At 40.5% G+C, this 20,512-nt stretch overlaps 1 protein-coding gene across 1 annotated transcript in view; it reads right to left on the reverse strand.

Moving 5' to 3' along the window:
- Positions 1-12,247, reverse strand: part of b3gnt2b (UDP-GlcNAc:betaGal beta-1,3-N-acetylglucosaminyltransferase 2b) — a 30,506-nt gene extending 18,259 nt beyond the window's left edge. Inside the window, exon 1 of the mRNA XM_075480467.1 lies at positions 12,096-12,247. The gene's annotated coding sequence lies outside the window, so the exon portion shown is untranslated. The remainder of the gene's footprint in view (positions 1-12,095) is intronic.
- Positions 12,248-20,512: the final 8,265 nt, after the last annotated feature.

Below are 20,512 nucleotides of genomic sequence, written 5' to 3' on the forward strand. Positions count from 1 at the left end.
CAAAAACAAGTGTTTTAGATCACAAAAACATAGATATTTTGGGATTTTTGACTATTGATGAGATAAAACAACACATAGCATCGAATAAATCATGACACATCTTTTTTTTTTTTTAATGTCTGAATGTTCATGTTCAGAACAGCCGGCAACCCTCAGGGTCCTCAGACACCGTTTCATTATTAGGAACATTTCATCATCTAGATAGATAGACAGAAAGACAGATGGATAGATACTTTATTGATCTCGAAGGACATTCATTAAATGTTTCCTTCTGTCTGAAACACGTTTTTCACCCCTTTTTTCCTCCCAATTCAAGAACTAAATAAAGAGTTAGCAACAAAAACACAGACTGTGACCAAACACCAACTTCTTCCACTAACCTCACACCGTCCTCTAACCAAAAATATACATTTTCAGGCAAGTTCATGAGAGAGGTGAGAACAGATTAACTCATAGTGTCTGTGGGCCAGACACCAAAACAATTGTAGATGGAGTAAACTCAGTGGAAACACAAAGTGGTGATAATTCTCTGTTTGGAGCAACTGTTATGACAGCCTTGATTAGTTTTTCCTTACAGTAACAGCTCTACAGATCATTCCAGCTAGAAACTTTAAGCTTGATTCATGCTTCTGTGTTAAATCTGAACAAATGCTGATGGCTGTGGCTGTAACTGGCATTGCTCATAACGGTATTCTACCAACGTAACCATCATCGCTCTGCCTGTTCGAGGAAGGATTCGGCTCAACAGTCGCTAACATTCATTTTCTCTAAAGTAATCGGCATGCTTTCAAAGCAAAACAACAGATCAAGCTTTGCTTTGCTTTGCCCGACTAAGACTATTAAAGCAACCACTTGGATGAACACGTGATTAAATTGTCGATAAGTGGAATCTAATTGGAATAGATCAATTTTCAATGGATCAATTTCCACAGCCAGACAATTTAGCCGTGATAGATGTTGTTTCTCAGCTTTCTGTGGAAAGGGGGAAAGCTGCAACAAATGGAAGCAATTACAGGGAGCCAAGAAGATTACTGATGAATCCCGGTCTCAGGAGTATTACAGATCACATCGTATCATAAATAAATAAAGAGCATAAAGAGGATAATATCCAGGATCACAAGAGGACTCCACAAAGCTTGTAGGGTGACGAGGGGTGGACTTAAAAGAGTTGGTCAGCAGGGAGAAGAACACACAGACCCAGCGGCTTTGTTTACAATAAAATGCAAATGTGATGAGGAAGTATCTTAACCTCCTGAGACCCTGCGTCCTCATATGAGGACATTACATTTTTGCCTCTCAGGAACACAATACTCTTTTTTTTTTAACATTGACCTGTTGACCACATTCAGGGACACTGCCCGCGCCACCTTGTGGTGTTATTACAACATTACACCTATTTCAGTACAACACAAAATGGTTGGGATATCGCCGAAAGACTTTTATAGCAGCTCCCGAAAGAAACAGCAGAAAGGTAATGTTATATTTATATTTCATAAATGAATTCCATGTATTTGTGTAGAATAATATCTCTAGTTTCATATGATATGAAAATTTGACACATTTTATTAAAAATAGCAGGCTAGAGACTCAATAAATGCCACGTCCCCATATGAGGACATTGGGATGATCACGATCAATTGCACCATTATATTATTTCACCATGTGGTTAGCTAAAGTCGGGAAGATTCAGAAGAGATTACAGTTGTAAATAAGTTGTTATTGTTATTTAGTTAATTTAAGTGGCACATTTGCTAACATAAAGGTTTCCTATATGCCTACTTCACAATTTCATAGTTTGCAGTTGCAATACAGTTAGCTATAGTAGCCACAGTTAGCTACAGTTCTACAGTTAGAGCTACCAAGCAAGCTAGATAGCTAGTCTGCATCATACATGTATACTTGCATCCTCTATGTCTGGTACAGATTTTGATTTGGACTTTATTCTGTCATGCTGTTATTATAGGAAAGCTGTCATTGTCAAGGGCAGAAGAATTGCTCATGGCAATTGTAGAGAATTCTGATGTTGAGGAACTGTAAGATGATGAAGATGAAGTTGATATGCATGTAGCTGAGCTAATGGAAGAACAGCAGTCTGACTCTGATGATCCAGCACCTGGAGATGATTCAGATGAAGAATACATACCTGATGCACCTAATGCAGCCGAAGACTCTGAGAATGAACATGGCCGTAAACGTATTGAGAATGATGGTGAGCTAAAAAATATTTATAATTATTATTATTGTTCTTCTTCTTATTATCATCACAATCTCTCAACTCAATCAGCCACTTTAACGTTAACAATCCCGACTGCATAATAAATAAACTGTGTTCTGTCTTTCTTATTAGAGCTGGATTTGGAAGAGCACGGACATGGGCAGCCCAGGCCGAAATCTAGGATTGCTGGACGTGGACAGCGCTGGAGATATACTCCATTTAAACCAAACTTAGTCCACTTCGAAGCTGAAGATGACACTGTGAAAGATGATCGGGCAAGTTGGCAGCCACTGAATTATGTGGAGCAGTACATCGACTCAGAGTTGATGAAACTAGTCGCTGACTGCACAAATGCCATGTCACTCGTTAACACTGGGAAATTTCTCAACACATCAGTGGATGAGATGTATCACTTCTTTGGAACAGCAATCTTGATGTCTAGCATCGCTCGTCATCAAACGTCTGTCTGAAACCCTGACTGCCGGCACAAAAGTGTACTGTGATCGCTTCTTCACCTCCACTGCAGCAGTGGATACTATGCTGAAGAATGACATCTATCTTACTGGCACTGTGATGAAGAACCGTGTCCCACAAGCAGTGAGAAAGCTACCAGATGACAAAACCTTGAAAATCCAAGGAAGAGGTACCTCTGCTGCAGTAACCAGGGAAGATGGGAAAGTGTGTGTGGTGAAGTGGTACGACAATAAGCCAGTGATGATGCTCTCCACTGTCTATGCAGAGCAGCCAGAAGACAAATGCCGGCAGTGGTCCAAGAAGGACAAAAAATATGTCACTGTCACAAGGCCGAGTGTTGTGCGCGAATACAATACAAATATGGGAGGTGTTGACATGATCAGCTACTACAGAATGAGTGTCCGAACAAAGAAGTGGACTCTTCGCATGCTAATGCACTTCACCGACCTGGCACTGGCCAACAGCTGGATCCTGTACCGCAAGGATCGCAAAGAAAGTGGCACACCAAGGAAAGCGACCATGCAGTTTCTGGAGTTTCGCATGGTAGTGGCTCAGGTATTCCTCAGCAAGTGTGACGTGGGAAATGAAAATCTCCTGAGAAAAAATCTTGTGTTGCTCCAATCTCCCATGTCTGCGATCCACTGCTGCCCATCTTCCAGACATGGTTCCTCTGAAAAACCCAATGCGGTGCAGAATGAAAGGCTGCACTGGGAAATCCTGTGTGCAATGCATGACATAATGTTTACCTCTGTTTGACGAGTGAACGCAACTGCTTTGCAGCTTTTCACACTGGCTTTTTTCAGCTCTCTTGAAACATGGATGATGCTAGGACGTTCACTAAAAGTTTAGTAATCACTCAAAGTTTGGATACATACAGTTTGTTGGAAACTTGAAATGAATTCTACTGTTAAGTGTTTTGTGGTTCTGATTCGCATGACTATACGATTTTATTTTTGTAAAGCCATGTTAAGGGCTTTAAATGAATAGCTGTTTCCATTTGATGTGATACATATTGATATTTACCTATTAAAATAAACAGTTTTGTACTTTTTAACCAATGGTGTCTATGTCTGTCATATACCAAGATCGACCCATTGTCCTCATACGTGGACATTGATTTTTGAGATAACCACTTATTGTAGAAAGCTAAAATTTCATTTTTAGGCTAATTGGGTCCTTCTGATCCCAAATAGCAAGGAAAAAATGTATATGCAAAAATAGACCCATTGTCCTCATATGAGGGCATTGGTTTTGACATAGTTCAAGAGCACATAGAAAGCTAAAATTTAATTTCAACTAAAATTAGGTCCTACTAATCCCAAATAGTAAGGAGACATAAAAAATGCACATCAAACAAAAGCCCGGGTCTCAGGAGGTTAAGCTGTTAAATCCTTTTGCTTCTTTCCTCCGCAGTGCACAACAGACACTCTTCAACATCCCGAAACTTCTATTATAATAGATAACCTTATGGAAAATTTGGGAGTAAAGTACAAAAAATAAATCATTTAAACAATTTCAATAACCATTCTATTTGAGATATATTTTCTTTTATACACATACTGAGGTTGAGAAATAACCGGAGCTACACGACCTACAATCCCTCTGAGATATTGCTCCTCGTTGCACTTTGATTGCACACGGCTTTAATTAATTAAACTAGCCTAATTATGTAACTTTTGACGTCAACTGGCTGAACCTTTAGGGCGTGCTAACCTGACTCACGTCATCTGGCTGCGTTCACCAACTACACGTGGGGGCGTTCCCTTTCCTCACAACCATCTGAGGAGCCTGGGAGTCATATGTGTTTCGTCCGATTAGAAAATAATCAGAGCCGATCATTAATCGCTGGGTGGGACTTTGGATGAATGGGCGGCGTTATGGCCGCGTTATGGCCGCCCATTCATGCTCCAGAGGGTGGGAGTCAGGTAAGCTCTGAGCTACGTCACGGGTTGAGTCATTGGGAGTGGCTGCAGTGGCGTGTCAGTCAAGATGACGGACAGATTCTTCATCCAATCACACGAGTTTTAGAAAAAATAGCCCCATTTGAAATCATGTCGGTTGTGGGCTCGTCCCAGATGGTATGCGAATACCAGAGGGCGGGAGTCAGGTAAAGGGCGTGCATGCTTATGCACACAATATTTTTAAGGTTTTTATTCCAAGATTATAACCCTCTTCAGTTTGTATTATTTTGTGTAGGTTCATTACAGAAACACCCCAAAACACACCCCAGTACTTTATAGGTTGCAATGCAACAAACTAGGGGGGAAAAGGCACTTTACCAGAACCAAGACCCTTTAAGTTATGAGAGTGGTTCCTGTGCCAACATTACTGAAGGTGTATCCGGTGTCACCTCTGAATTACGGACTATAAATTGCTAAACGAACATGCACATCCTCAGGAACTGAGAACAGGAAGAGGGCCTGTGCCAGACGGGGAGGAAGAGTGCAGACAATGTTGGAAGCAAGGTTCCAATTTATTAAACAAGCTCGTGAACCAACTCTCAGGCAAACAGGATCCAACTTATTTGCCAAAACTTTGTGCACAATTAGTTTTGTTGTTAAACGTGAGCATATTGTTCTTGCTCGATTTCAATACAGCAAAATAACAAAATAAAATAAAGTAAAATAAAGTGAGTGAATTTTTCGCTCTTATCCTGTTATACAAAACTGAAAGCTGCCACATCGGGCCAAACTTACCTCTGGAAAACTCTTAATTTTTGTTTTAAATTGGGATTATTTTCATAATCCAGCAACATATAACTTCAGTGATGACAGCTTCATTGGCTACAGTACAACTCAAACACCTTTTATCCAAACACCACTTGAAAATATCCAAATATTTTAGCTAAAAATAACTCTGGTTAGTTTATGGTCATAACTTCTTCTTAACACGATATAAAGATACATTTTCTAATCTAGTACTCGGCCATGTACCCTGGTTTATTAGCTGCCAAATATCTGCCATGTTAAGTACTAAAATGCAGAATTATACTAACCCTAAGACCACATGGAAGCTGTGTTTTGTATCACTTCCTGACAGGTGCTGAAAGTGAATTACAGGAACAATGTCTCCGGAGAAAGTGAAAAGCAGAGTCAGTGACAATGGCTACACGTGAAGTTACAAGCTGTTAAGATAACCAATGAAAAGGAGTTTTCAGTCCTGCAGAGACAGTTTGTTCAGTCAGGCAAAGATTTGGAGATGAAATGCGTCATGCACGGGCGTCGTTTTTTTGAAGATTGCTCTCCCCAGTGACTTCTTGTTTCCATATTTGTGTCACATCATGTCTCATACCATTACAGTCCATTTGCACTCTTCAAACGTTCCTACTCCCAGGGATAATCCCCTAACAAGTTACATTTCCTCTCCGTTTCTGGTAATGTAAGAAGCAAATGAGTCAGACTGAAATGAGCAATAACCTCAAACATCCGAGTATGAAGATGGACGCAGCAAGAGGCAATTTGAAGCTTACATAAGTGGGTTTAAATTGGATGTAAAGACCCAGGAAATAATCATTTATTAAGCCATAAAACTGGATATTAGATACTAAAATCTGCCCATCCGGTCTTCAATGTGGAAGCTTTTAACTGGCGGTCAGGAAGCAAATTTGTAAAATGTATACAGCAAAAACGAGCCATGAAGACATGTCTAGGACAACAAACTTAATCCGAAAGTTAAAGGCACACATCCAGCCAGAGCAGCCGTCTTTGACTGGTGTCCGCAGTGAAACATCAGTCCTGGGAAGGGTACCGTGGTTACGTTAAAGTGATATACACCAAAAGCAGGAGAAGCGTCTGCTAAATGTTTGTGGGTGGAAGGCCATCACCTGCTGACACGCATCACATCCCGTCTTCATTTTACCTCAGTACGCTGGAGGTACAGAGGAAATGTGTCACTGGCCTAAATACTGTCTGAGTGGCCTTTGGTCTCCGGTTTGCTCGGCATGCAGGTTTGACATTATAAACAAAACTGGTGGCCACTGGTGGGCTTCAAGCCTACTTGTACGCTTGTTTTGTTTTGTGAAGCCTGACACAGACTTTGTCATCATCACTGTAGATGTTTAAACCACAGAGACATCTGGATCATCATTCCTAACCTATTTACTAAAAACATTAGGAATTAGGCAGTATTAAAATTAAACTTATTCGATTCCCCATCTATAGTCCCCATCATGTGCACTTTCATACTAACAGCAAGCACAGGCTTTATAAACTGTGAATATAATCTTTAAGGCATGTTAAGTTAAGTGTGGCCTCAAACACAGATGCTTGGAAAGAGACAGGATGAAACTCTCAGAATCAGGGAAATACTACCACTGTGTTTCACATCCTGCTACCTTACGCAAACTAAAAAGAGAAGAAGGCTGCCATCAGTTTAATTTCATCGTGTGTGATAATAGATCCTGCAAAGGTTTAGCTCGGTTGAGCTTAAAAGCTCAAGAAGGACACACCTATAAAAACAGGAGCTCTTTTTAAATGAGCCTTCAAAGTAACACGAATCGTTTAACTCATTGTGAAACCGATAATGAGCTGAGGTATCAAAGCGGTTAGCATGCACCGCTGCAGGAAGTGGCAGCATGCAACAGAAATGTTCCACTTTCAATATAAAGCAAAGTTGGGATGCACGAAAAACAACCGGATCTGAGGTGACGCTTTAAATTGAGCTAATGAGTTAAACGTTGTTCAAAAAATCTAAATGGCTAATGTGATGGTTCAGGACGCTAAATACTGTAACAGGTGAGCGACGCAGCAGGAGCAGAAACAGAGCCGGCGGGGTTGAGCTGCTGGTAGCATCAGAGGTGTACCTGAAACTAGGATATCACCCAGACTTTCATACATTTTTGACAACAGTTGACTCGAAAAGAAGACGAACAGACGTCCATACTCTGTGAACGCTTCAATCACGTACACGTTTAGTTTTCAAGGTGTTCACACAGAGAAAATGTGGGCTACAAGGTAAACTAGTGCAGGACAATCTGTCTAAATGGGACGGCACAGATTTCTGTGTTAACGACAATGTGGTTATAGTCCAACCCTAATGAGAATCCCCCATAATTAGCAGCACCCCTGGGTATCACCATGTCGCCTATTTAAGAGGCGACTGACCTTGAAAAGAGTAGAAGACTGGTGAAAAGAATACCCCGATCTTTTAGAAAGGAGTCACTGCACATTTAGTCAAAATGGAGTATGTTGATAATTGCGCTGCAGTCTCTCTGCAGAGTGAGTGCACTAAAAGGGACTTTGCCCCATGGCTGAAAGCTACAGATCAGCCGATTGGAGTTTTTTTGGCGAGTGCTAAGTGTTTGGAGCAGAATGGCTGATAACAAGCGGGTCTAGCTGTTTTTTCTTCGTCTCTTTTTTGCAATTAATAAAAAAACAAAACAACTTAAATAAAAAGTTGCCCTCTTCTGCAATACGTATGCTGGGGATTCATTATCATCCATTAAATGACCGGATCAATCAAACACTTGTCTTCAGGCAGTCAGAAAAATAAGGTGTAGAAGCACGAAGAAAGGCTTTAACCCACTTGTCCGCATTACCACAGAGCAGCGGAGCACAAAAATGTGTAAAAATGAGTGAAAACGTGGGTACGCAGCATCCACAAACACGAGGCTGCTGACTGTACATATAGAAGAGTCTATTCTTTTTTAATTTTCTGTAACTAAACGGAGAACGCTGATCACATTAAAAACAAACTGATTGATTCAGGTCTGTTCCTGACTCTTGTGTTCTCGGACAGAAAAAAAAAAAAAAAAAAAAAGTTCTGGGAAGTTACACTTGATTAAGAAGATAACTGGAGCTCCTCTCAACATCACTAGAAACACTAATTACTCTCTTCAAAGCATGTTTGGAATTATGGCGATGAGTGATGCACCGAGTGATAGAGATAATCACGTAGGACTGGGTGGAGAACATGCACCGTACAAAAGTCACATGTTTGATCTAATCATCGGGTCAAAGTGCCTTAGATCAGGAGAATTGAGCTTGATGAATGTGGAAACTATGAGTTTGTTAACCCTAAAATGAACTTAGGCAGGTTTTCTTGAATTAAAACCCCTCCTGAGCCCAAAGCAGCTGTTTGGCACCTTTTCCCCAAACTATACTTACACTTGGTATCAGAGTACATATCAAAACACATTCATTTTTATAGATTTTCGTCTTTAGAGACGCCACTATCTAAGCTGAAGATAAGCAGAGACTGCTATCTTAGAACAGCACCGATATGAACTGAACAAAGGACTTCAATGTGATGGATTTCATTTTAATTTTTCATCAGTGGATTCATTTTTTAGCTCAGAATTAAAGCTTTTTGTGGTCTTTCTTTACAACACTGACGTCAAGGAAGTTATCTGGTTTTGTCAACCAGTTCCCCTGTACGGAAACATTTAACACACTGTTGCAAATCATGACATAAAGCTAGCAAATATGTAAGCAATCAGTCATCAGGTAGTTAAAAAAGGAACCATTGAAATGTGGAAGTTTGAGGTGCTGCTGAAGCTACTTAAAAAAAACTTAACAGTGGATTAAAAGTAGTTTTGATCTTCAAAAACTGTGACTTTACAGTTAAAGTTCCACATTTAAACCATATCTGACACCTTTGGTCCATATTTACATGTTCAATTGCCATCACTGTCATTTTGTCCAGTCAGGTTACAGCTGAGTTTGTTTACAACGAAAACTTGTAGCTGAGCCAGTGATACAAATGTAAACAAATTGGGCCAAGTTAGGGATGCCTCCTCGGTAGGATGGGTCCTGTCATGTTCTTCTTAGTCTGAATAAAAGTCCTACCTTGTGTTTGAAAACCACATAATAGGACAGTCCTAACAAGTGGGCAAACGTTGAAAAGAGGCCAGGATGATGGATAACTAGTGGTCGCTAGCTGGCTGCCTAACGGCCGTTTAAACTGGAGACATATATTTTTCTGTCCGCGTAACAATGCTAAAAACTTTATCGAGACAACAAATACAGTAAAAACAAACACTTGGTTATATTTAAATGCATATTGCGCCACCATTGATCCATCTTCTGAAGCATCCCTGAAGGGGCAAGTCCTCTGGAAGATCAATGACATCAGCACAGTCCTTCAGTAAGATTTCAGCGTCTTCCATCCTCAGTTTACTACATAACCAGGCACCTCTGAAGTCCACAAAACTCATCAACGGATACTCATCCAGCTTTAGTCACAGAGTCCTTTACCGGAGCTCCAGTTGGTTTTAAGAGTGCAGGTATAGCCATTCAGGGAGCCAAAATTGTGGCTCAATGGTCTTCAACAGCTGGGCGCTCAGCAATCTTTAGCAATGAAAGTGCCACAGACGTCGTCAACCTCTTCTCTCTTTCAGAGTTTATCTTTAGTGTTTTACAGCTGATAAATGTGACGCAACAGCGTGTGAACCTTTACTGTTTACCTGAAGCTGTATATTCACTAATTGACATCTGTTCAGACTGTCAGTAGCATGCATCTTGTCATGAGTTAAAACAGCCCAGGTGAGTAAAAAAACGTCAGATGAAGAGGGGTCGGCAAACAATATCGCAAACCGCTGCTGGATCTTTACCCCCGAAAAAATGACATCAGTCTGCTTGTAACTTCTGTCCTGTTACACAGGAAGTCGATGCTACAGTGGTACAATGTTTCTCTGTGCACATCGTGTGCAAAGCTTGCTTCTCGGTTGTAGTTTAACAGCACCTTTTGAACTGGCGGCAAATTTTAACATCTCACTGAATGACACATTTTTAGACCTAGGCAGCTCCAAATACACCTACAGGGTTGCTTTGTGTCTGAGCTTCTTAACCGTCGCTTCACATACCAAAATAAAGGCGGTACAGCACAGAAAAGCTTATTTTCACCTTATTGTGTCGTATTTAAAACTGCTTTAAGTGCTGAAAGTAAGCAAGCAAGCACTTTTAATTAATAGCCTTTTTAGGCTTAAAAGGCTTATGGGATAAACAATTATTTTATTAAACTAATTATTTAATTATAATTATATAATTAATTATAGCATTGAAAACTAGAAACATATTATAAAATAGCAGCAATTGTTGCCATTTGTGCCTTTGTCTTGTTGAAACTGAACAGCAAAACTAAATACAACATATTAATCTCTGTATTAACATTAAAATGAGCTGCAAGCTAGATTCAGTATGCACAAATTAGTACAAGTCACTTCACTCTTGGACTCTATCGAGCTATTTGTAACACAATAAACTAACTGCATGCATGCAAGGGACTACACAGAGGGTAAAGTACGAGGAAAATAGTTATCATTATGGCTAAAACCTGTCATGCAAAACAAAAATAAGCACAAAACAACAGACTACTCGATCCGAGTGGGCTCTTTTCTGAAATTTGGTGTTATTGACTTAAAGAAGTCCACTTTCTGGTTATGATTTGCCTCATTTTCATTAACCAGCATGGCAGAAAGTTGGAAAACCCTGTGTGTGGGTTCTACATTTCTGTCTAAACATAATAGAGCTTCAGAGCTGACACACACATCTGTGCAGACGCTCTGGAAAATGTGGCTCGTGTGATCATAAACCAAAATGCTGGAGAGATGATGAGGAATAGGAGACAGTGGAGAAAAGAGTGGTCTATTTTGTCTGAAACAGCAGCTTACTGAGTTTGGTTCGGGTTAGAATGAAGCTTTCCAGAAATAAATGCCAGCGAGTCACCGAGGATTAGTTATCTCCTTAAAATGTTGTACCAAAGCCAGTTTGTCTCATGTTCAATATTTGTGAGTTTGTTTGTCTTAGGTTATGGTTTTGTAAGTTTTGTGTTTACACAAGCCGGTGCTGCAACTAATGGATTGTTTTCCCAAGGGATTGAGCTCCCTAAATTGTTTTAAACCAACTTGTTCTGACGAGGAAAAAGAGAAAAAATCCGGTAATTGTGGAACATCCTGTTACAAGACCTCTTATGTGACGACTTCAAAGTCCCGGCCTCTTTAATTCCCCAAATCTGTCATTAAATTTTAAATACATCTATATGTCCCATTCCTGTCTTAAAACAGGGGTGGACTACGCTTCATTTGAGCTAAATAGTTGAGTAAATCAGTCAAATAATCAATTAAAACTGATCAATTTTGCACAAACCTGAGAACAGATCAGAATGACAGAATGTAGTTAACTGTTGATTTTAAATGACAACATATTTAGTTTTCACGCGAACTTTAAGTCGTACTAACTCTAGTTATTTTTTCTCCTTTTTTGAGTGTTTTAAATCTTCCTATTGAGGGCATACACTTACATTTTTTTTAACTACCCTTGCTCTCAAGGTGTCTCACACTTTTCATGCGGTAACTTTGCCGATCCGGTTAGCTTACTTCTTTCCGTGTGAGCGCTTTAAGATTACTTGGTCGATAAGAACCTTCCTCCTTTTTTAGACATAAAACTCCTTCTGAGTGGGTTAAACTCACCCGGCTTCAGCCGTCTTTCGTCAGGCAAAAGTGGACCCAGGAGTGTCGGAGAAGTGAAGTAAATCCATAAGTCTCTCAAGCGGCAACACGGCAACTCTGTCTTTTCGCGTTGTGAGTCGCTCCTGTTTTCTCTCCTCTGAGACGAATGACTGTTGAGGCCGACTCCTTCCAACTGCCGTGCGCGCTCGCGCCCTACGGGGCGGAGGCCACACCCCTCACACACGCCCGCGCATACACAAACACATAAAGACTGATGCGCCATTGAAACGTAACACCACTGTCAAGGTACGCCCATTCAGACCAACTTTCCTGACAGGAAAACAAAGCCTTTTTGGTAACTTCATTATTGAAAGCAGACTGAGGCACTTCCTTTGTTATTTACCCATCAAAGTTTAAATAAAACACAGTTTAATTTGCTTAATTTCTTGCTGTACAACTAATTGACCACCAATGTGGTATTTGGGGTTAATTCAGGCCTTTAGTTTTTTTTTGTATATGTTGTAACTAAATAGCTGAAATTATTTCAAAGCTAGTCATCATGATAGCTTGCAAGGAAGTGTAGCGCACTTGATGACATATGTAAGAAAATGAGGTAAATATGTGCAGCTGCATAGTTCAAATTTTCTCCTGACATTCCTTAGTGGTGAAGCACACTGTTTACTGAAAACTTTGGAGTCAATATATTCAACAAATGCAAGGATTTAAAGTATCTGGGCCTGTAATTTACTGAATTAAAGCATGAAATGTTGTTTTATTGCAAACAAGCAGTCATAAAGTAACTTGCATCTCCAATTCTTGCCTTTCATGGTGCATCAATGGATAATTCTATTATCTAATGACTTGTAAGTTCACAAATGTACAGTAGAGACTGACATTTTGACGTAATGTTCCCACACATTTGAAACGGGTCCACAAAATGTTCTCTTTTAGACATACTATGAGAAAAGTCAGACATCTATTCTATGTTTGGGGATTTCTGCTCTGAATTTGCAACCCACCACCCTCAGCCTAAAAGAGTTGAGGTCAGCCAGCCCACATGCTCTACATAGAAAATTAGAGGAACCAGTCCTGAGTGCTGAGTGGTGGTGCTGTGCAGCTATAGAGGGTGTACATGTGATGTCATCAACCATGTACTCTGTTGCCGCACTGAGTGTTAAGAAGACAATCGTCTCATTGGTTGCGGATCGTTTGACCCACTTGAAAACACATCTAGAATAAGACAGGGCTGTTGTGCAATTGATTGTACTAACAGATTCAGAGAGAAGACATTTAAGACATTTACAGTGAGAGGATTGTTTAAAGCTGAACCGTTTATATGTGAAATTTTCTTGCCTGGGTGGTGAGTCCAATGTTTACCATCATGTTTGCAGGATAAGGCAGCTTTTAAAGTGAATTCCTCAACCAAAAGTAACTTTTGAACCCTCAATACCTCTTTTTTTCAATTTTCTTTTCTTGTGATTTTCCACACAAACACAAGATCAGGTAGCTGTTAATGCGGACAATAAACAACCCTTACACAAAAGTTGATTTCAGTTTATCAGCTTCACATGTGAAAATGTTCTATAGTGCCAAGTCAAGTCCATTTTAACCCGTCTTTTGACCTGATTCAAGCACGAAAAGAACCCACAGGAAAGGATGGGGGCAATAGTGACATTTACCGTAAAGAAAAGACAAGACTGTTGAGTGAACAACTATCAAGGACATGTCAAGAACAAAACCAAAGTTGCAGGGGGGAGGTATGTGCTTGTGGGTGTAGCTTGTGAATGCACTTGCTGTAATGGGCGTAGGGCCTTCAAACCGCAGGGGGTCAGTCCCCAGGCTGTCTGCTGCTAATGACAGAGGCCAGGACAAAGGGAGGACTCCCAGCTTTTCATCTTTCTGTGTAGCAGATCCACAGCTGATCCCTTCATGGAAACAATAGACCTCTAGCTTGTGCTCATAAATAAACATCTCAAGGTTCTCATATAGTTTACTTATACTGTGCAAGCACATATGACTCAAAGTTGGTTGGTCACATTTGTCTCTTTAAGGTGATGTTTTCCTCACAGGGAGCCTGTGAAGCTCCCCTGCTCTCCCTAAAGGGTTTCATAAAGTGGAGGGAGTAAAATGCATGTAATAAACTGGCAGTGCATTCCAAAGGAAATTGCCATTGTGAACAAAACACTGTAAAATAACTCGTGTGTGGGTACTGAGTTGATATAAGTCCACAAAATAACAAAGTTATGGAAGTGAAGGAACTCCCTACCATTGAAACAGACTGACCAGATGCAGAAAGCACTACGCCGGGCTGTGAAGTTCTGCAGCTTTACCTGAACAGACTGGAGGAATGTAAAAGTGGTGTTGTTATCCAACAGTTTTGTAGCTTTATTTCTTTCAACTGCTTCTGACTTGATTGCACCCCTTGTGTTAAAGAGAAGCCGAACGTGTTTTCATCCGCTATTCAAGACGTGCTAAATAAAGTTTAAACTACAGTTTACTCCAGTGCTTATAAAATAAGACTGTTGGTAAGTCTTTATTAGGAGCGTTGTTATGAATAGATTTAATGTTAAAAAAGCACACCAATGGCAAACTTACCAATTACCACAAACACCAATACTGTCATATTTATGGCAATGTGAGAGGGGAGGCTGAGGAGAGCTTCCAGGACAATGAAGGTATCATTTCTGTGGGTTATTTTGTGAAGAGGTGGAACATGGCAGATGGATTTTGGCTTGGTGAATCTCACCTGTCAACCTGCTTCCTGGATTCCTCATTTCCCGGTCTCTGCTTGGAAATACCCACCTGTCAGCTGCTTAGAGGATCTCTCTAGTCCACCTGCATCCTGGATGTATTCCTCTGTGTGCCAAAATAAACTAGTCAACCGTTTCCCTGTCTTCAAGTCTGCACCTTGGGTCCTAAACACGACCTTGTGACGGGTTAAGGTTAGAAAATGATCAAAGTTGGGGCCAAATAACATCACTGTCTACTTGGGTTTAGAAAATGGACTAAAATACATGCTTAGTATTATGCCTCCACTTCCTTAATGAATGCCGTTTTGACACTTTTGTTGCTCCCATGACCACGAAAAGATGCATTATCTTCTAATGTGGAATATTTGTCGGCTGTCATTGCCTGCATGAACAAAAGAGGAGGATGATCTCCCAAGTCTTTGAGTGCCTGTTTTGTCTGTGAGTACGAGAACATTAAATTTAAACAAACTTAATGAAACTTAACTTAGTAGCAAAGCTGACGATGGGGAGAAGAATCTCTGTAATCTCTGAATCTCTTTCCTGAAATCTGTCACAGAGCAGTACTGGCCATGGCAGAGGATTCCATCTCAGAGTCCTCTAGTCGTTTATTTTGAGGTATTCCCACATGTACTGTCCTGCTGCCATAAATACTGTCGGACCAAATATGTATGAAACCGTGGCTGAAAATAGTTCCAAATGAATTTGAAAACATGCAGAGTTTACAGAGTTCTTCAAACAGAGAGATGACATATAATACGCGTGTGATTGAATAATATTCAAAATAGAAACTAGTTAATTTTCCCTCCCAGATTGCACACAAATACAAGCACGCATTCGATCAACAGAGCCATCCAACAGTCACTGTGTCACCAGAGCAGACTGCAGTCTGCTTATTCAGGCTGATGACGCTAACGAGACAGGATAGGATAACCACCGTGCAGAGGGTGTGAACGAGCCCAAAGACGGCCAGGACTCAGGTGTCTCCTCCGTTTGCCCTCTGAGTCTCAGGTGGTCAGTGAGCTGTTGTTTGCCGTATATGTGATCCCTCAAGAGTGTCTGCCGAGCACACGCTGGCACTTGTAACCACTGCTCCCACCCAGCTGCTCGCGTATCAGGTTTAATCAAAGTGTGACCCAAAATGTGTTAATGAGGTCCAGGAAAAGAATAGAGAAGATTAAAGGGTCGCTGCGCAGAAAAAGCTCTCACACAAAAAAACGATTCAAACAGGAAATTCAACATACTTTTTCTGGGTCAGTTTACATTTTAGGAGGATTTTGCTGACACTAAACAACATGGAATGAATGATCTGAGAAGGACTCACAAGTGGCTTAATTGAGCTCCTGCGGATGACGTCATATACGCTGGTCACGTGACGAGAAACGATGAGGGTAGCCATTTTGGCAGTAATCGTGGGAAGGATGGTAGATAACTGTTGTGCACCAGGTTGCAGAAATAGGCGAGGTAAGAAGAAAGGGTTATCATTTTATCGCGTTCCAAAAGAAGCGGAGAGGAGGGAAAAGTGGATCAGCACGATTAAAAGAGCCAGGAGCCGTCAGAACAAGTCTGAAAGATTGGACCCCCCAGCCGTTGGATTTCGCTTATGCAGTGATCACTTCATATCAGGTGGGTGAAGGAATACAGACCACAGTACAATGCTACAAAAACGTTCTTGCCAGTTTCATGTAACTGAAGTACCTACTTGAATTACAGCACCCCGTTGTTGTTATAGCTAAGTAACGGACACTGTGATGTCCCGTTTTAACTCAACAAGTGTAGCTCTGGCGCAGCCTAGTAACCTGTTAGCAAGTCAGCGTGTAGCAAGCTAACGGTAAACAAACCCTGTGTTGAAATATTCCTTTTTATTTTGTAGGGAGAAAGAGTGATAACCCGTTGAGTCCGGATTTTATTCCATCCATTTTTGAATACCTTCCATTTACGGAGAAGAGGAGACGAATAACGAGACTGGAGGTTTTCAACAGAAAGCAGAAGGCAAAATTACACAAAATAGAGCAGGCAAAGCTATCCGCAGAAGCCATCTGTCAAAGGTGGGTAGATCTAACTCCTGTCTGATTAAATAGTCAACTTTTAGTTAACTCATTTAATGAAGGCTAATATCATATGATTTCCATTAAACATGTCAAACTGTATATGTAAACTGCCATCAGTATTGTATGCATGAAAGCTTCTTTTGCTGCTTCTGTGTTTTCATCAGGACATCAACTGATTGTCCCCCGAACAAGGCAGCAACAGAAGACCAAACCACAGAGCCTTTGAAGGAGCCCCCCATCACAGATCCTTTGGAAGACTCAGGCGCTGAAGATCCTGTCCAGCCTGATCCTGCAACACCACCATGCACCTCTGAAACCTGTCATAACCACATCCAGTGTCTTGAGCTAGAATGCCAAGCTCTAAGGACTGAAAATATGTTGTTAAGGGACAAAATAAATAGGAAGACCCTGACAGAGATTAGTTTGCAGAATGATGATAAAAAGGTGAATAACCTCACCGGGTTAGCAACCTATACATGTCTTATGGCCGTTTTTCAATATTTGGCTCCATTTCTCAAACTTAAATCATCGCTAACATGTTTTCAACAATACATGTTGACTTTGATGAAGCTTCGAATGAACTTAACATTTGACTTTTTAGGTTTTTATTTTGGTATCGACCCAACTACTGTCTCCAGGTACTTCAAACACTGTGTGAATTAGATTTATTGTAGACTGGTGCCAAGTCTAGTGTGCCCTGAAAGAGAATCTTTAAGAACATCTCTTCCATACGTATTTAGAAATGGTGACTACGAGAAGACTGTTTGTATCATTGATTGTTTTGAAATTTTTCTAGAGAAACCAAGTAGATTGCGACCCAGTGCACAGTGTTACTCAAGATACAAATCACATCACACCATGAAATATTTAATCGACATTTGCCCTCAAGGTTCAATTAGTTTCATTTCTACTGGATGGGGAGGTCGCACCAGTGATAAGTTCATTACAGAACACAGTCATTTTTTACCTAATATTCTCCCAGGGGATGTTGTTTTGGCAGACCGGGGGTTTCTGGTGAAAGAGTCTGTTGAAAGGTGTCAGGCTGAATTAAAAATTCCAGCATTTACTTGTGGAAAAACACAGTTAGATCCGGTTGACATAGAGAATACAAGATCTCTAGCCTCTTTGAGGATTCACATCGAAAGAGTCATAGGAGTACTCCGTCAGAAGTATACTATCTTACAAAGCACTGTGCCAATAACTGTCACAGACATAGAAAAAGAAAAGGATGTTACTTATCTTGATAAACTAGTGAGTGTATGTTGTGGACTAACAAATGTACCAGATTCTGTGGTGCCCTTTGAGTGATGAATTTGTGTCAACAGAAAATAAACCTTTTTGATTTGCTTCTAACTTTTGATGTGACTATTTTTCTCACTCACTAGATTTGAGTGACCTATCCATGTTTTAAGAGCGCTACAGATACTGCTACAGACACAGAAGACAATAACATTGGCTTAACAGTTAAATACTTTACAATAAAATATAAGTTCACTAACATTCACACATTTAGTAGTAGTAGTAGCGCTTTATTGTCACTATATAAATACAATGACAAGTTGTTTGGAAGCAACCCTCAGATGCCCACAAAAGTAAAGATATATTCACAGTATGACTAATGTGTGATAAAAAAATATATAGAGAAAAATATAAAATACACAATCAAGTGATGGCTTTCAGTTACAGGTCCAGGACTCAAGTATTCACTGAACAGGTAGATTAACACAGTATTGGATGCGCACAGTACACACACACACCTTTCGTAAGTAAGACTTAAGTAATTAATAAATTTTTTGGGGGGGCATTGATTAGTTTCCTACAGCTAGGACACACCCACTGTTTCGGTACCCTTTTCATCTGAAGGCAGGTTTGGTGGAACGGAACCTCTTCACGGCACAGAACCCTGAAGCGCAGACAAGCATGTTTCCTGCCGCAGGTGCACGGCAGTAGCACCACTGTTGCTGGGGATCAGTGCTTGCAGTTACTGGTTTTGGTGCAGAAAACCATTTGCCTAACAGCATATGGGTTGCTTATGTTTAATCTTTTTAATTTTGTAGTATAAAGCCGAATTTCACTTGAATTAAAATGACACGTATACTCGCTCGGTAGGAAATCTTGAACGCTGGCGCCGGTCGTCATGTTTACTGCCAAAATGGCGGCTGTAAACCAAAAGTCACGTGACCGCAGGAGCTCAATAAGGACTGGAGCTGTCATTCGTGTACAACATGAAGACATTTTACACCCATTTGAACTGAAATAAAAGATCTATTATCTCAACTTAATATAATCATAACAGCATGAAATGTCAAATGTGCACAACTAAACAATGGAATAGAAAACACAACAACATTTTATACATTAAAGGGATAGTTCGCTTCTTTTGACATGAAGCTGTATGACCTGCCATAGTAGCAATATCATTTATGAACATTTTCTTACCCCCTGCTGCGTCCTGTGAGCAGAGTTCCAGCCTCGTTTTGGCGTTGACGAAGGTAGTCCGGCTAGTTGGCTGGGGTCCCGAAAATAAAGCGTCTTGCTTCTCAAAACAATATGCGTTCAAAAGAGTAATACATTTGCATCACAAAATCGTCCCTCCAGAAAATGTCAGACCTCACAATCGCTCGGCACTATTTTTGCCTCCCTTCATATCAATGCGTGCTGCCGCCTAGCGATAGTCGCACCTGTTACGGTGTTTACTGCTCGGAAGCAGGGGACTGCTCGGTCTGCACTTCGGTCTGCACAGTTTACACAGCACGCAGTGATATGAAGGAAGAGAGAAATAGCGCCAAGCGATTGTGAGGTCTGACTTTTTCTGGAGGTGATGCAAATGATGCAAATGTATTACTCTTTTGAACGCATATTGTTTTGAGAAGCAAGACGCTTTATTTTCGGGACCCTAGCAAACTAGCCGGACTACTTTCATCAACGCCAAAACGAGGCTGGAACTCGGCTCACAGGACGCAGCAGGGGGTAAGTCAATGTTCATAAATGATATTGCTAATATGGGATGTCATACAGCTTCATGTCAAAAGAGGCGAACTATCCCTTTAATCTGAAATAGGTTATGTTTACGGTGATATATTGAATATTTTTTCCAGCAAGACAGAGCATGTCCCCCTTTTATCCCCCTATTATTTCAGTCTATGGTTCAAGGCAGTGTCTTGGACACGCACAACGTCCAGTAAAATACTGACTGAGAAAACGGTAACTTTAAATGATGAATGTAGTAGCATTGAAGTACAGGTGAAGTACAGAAGCATTTATACCCCATCAGTTTGTGCTGTAATAAAAAGATATATCCATCAGATCCAAGGAAAGAAATATTCTCTGCTGTTGGAGATATTTCAAGAACATTCATTTCATGATAATCCTAATCGTCATTTCTGATGAACTGTCCTTTAGAAGTTACTCATAACCTCAAACACTGAGCACACGTTTTGAGTGATGTACTGCTGAGCTAATGCATAATAAAGGTGTGTTTTACTCCTTTGCTTGCAAAACAAATTGCCTATTGTGACAACATGGATAAAAATGTGAAATGTTAAATCTCACTGAAACATTTCAGTGGCAACACTAAATATGTAGGTGTAATGGTGTAGGTGGTGAAGGGTTAAAGAGGACCCAAATGCAGGAAGCAGAA

Source organism: Odontesthes bonariensis, chromosome 2, assembly GCF_027942865.1.
Source record: "Odontesthes bonariensis isolate fOdoBon6 chromosome 2, fOdoBon6.hap1, whole genome shotgun sequence".
In the NCBI taxonomy this organism is placed as follows: Eukaryota; Metazoa; Chordata; class Actinopteri; order Atheriniformes; family Atherinopsidae; genus Odontesthes; species Odontesthes bonariensis.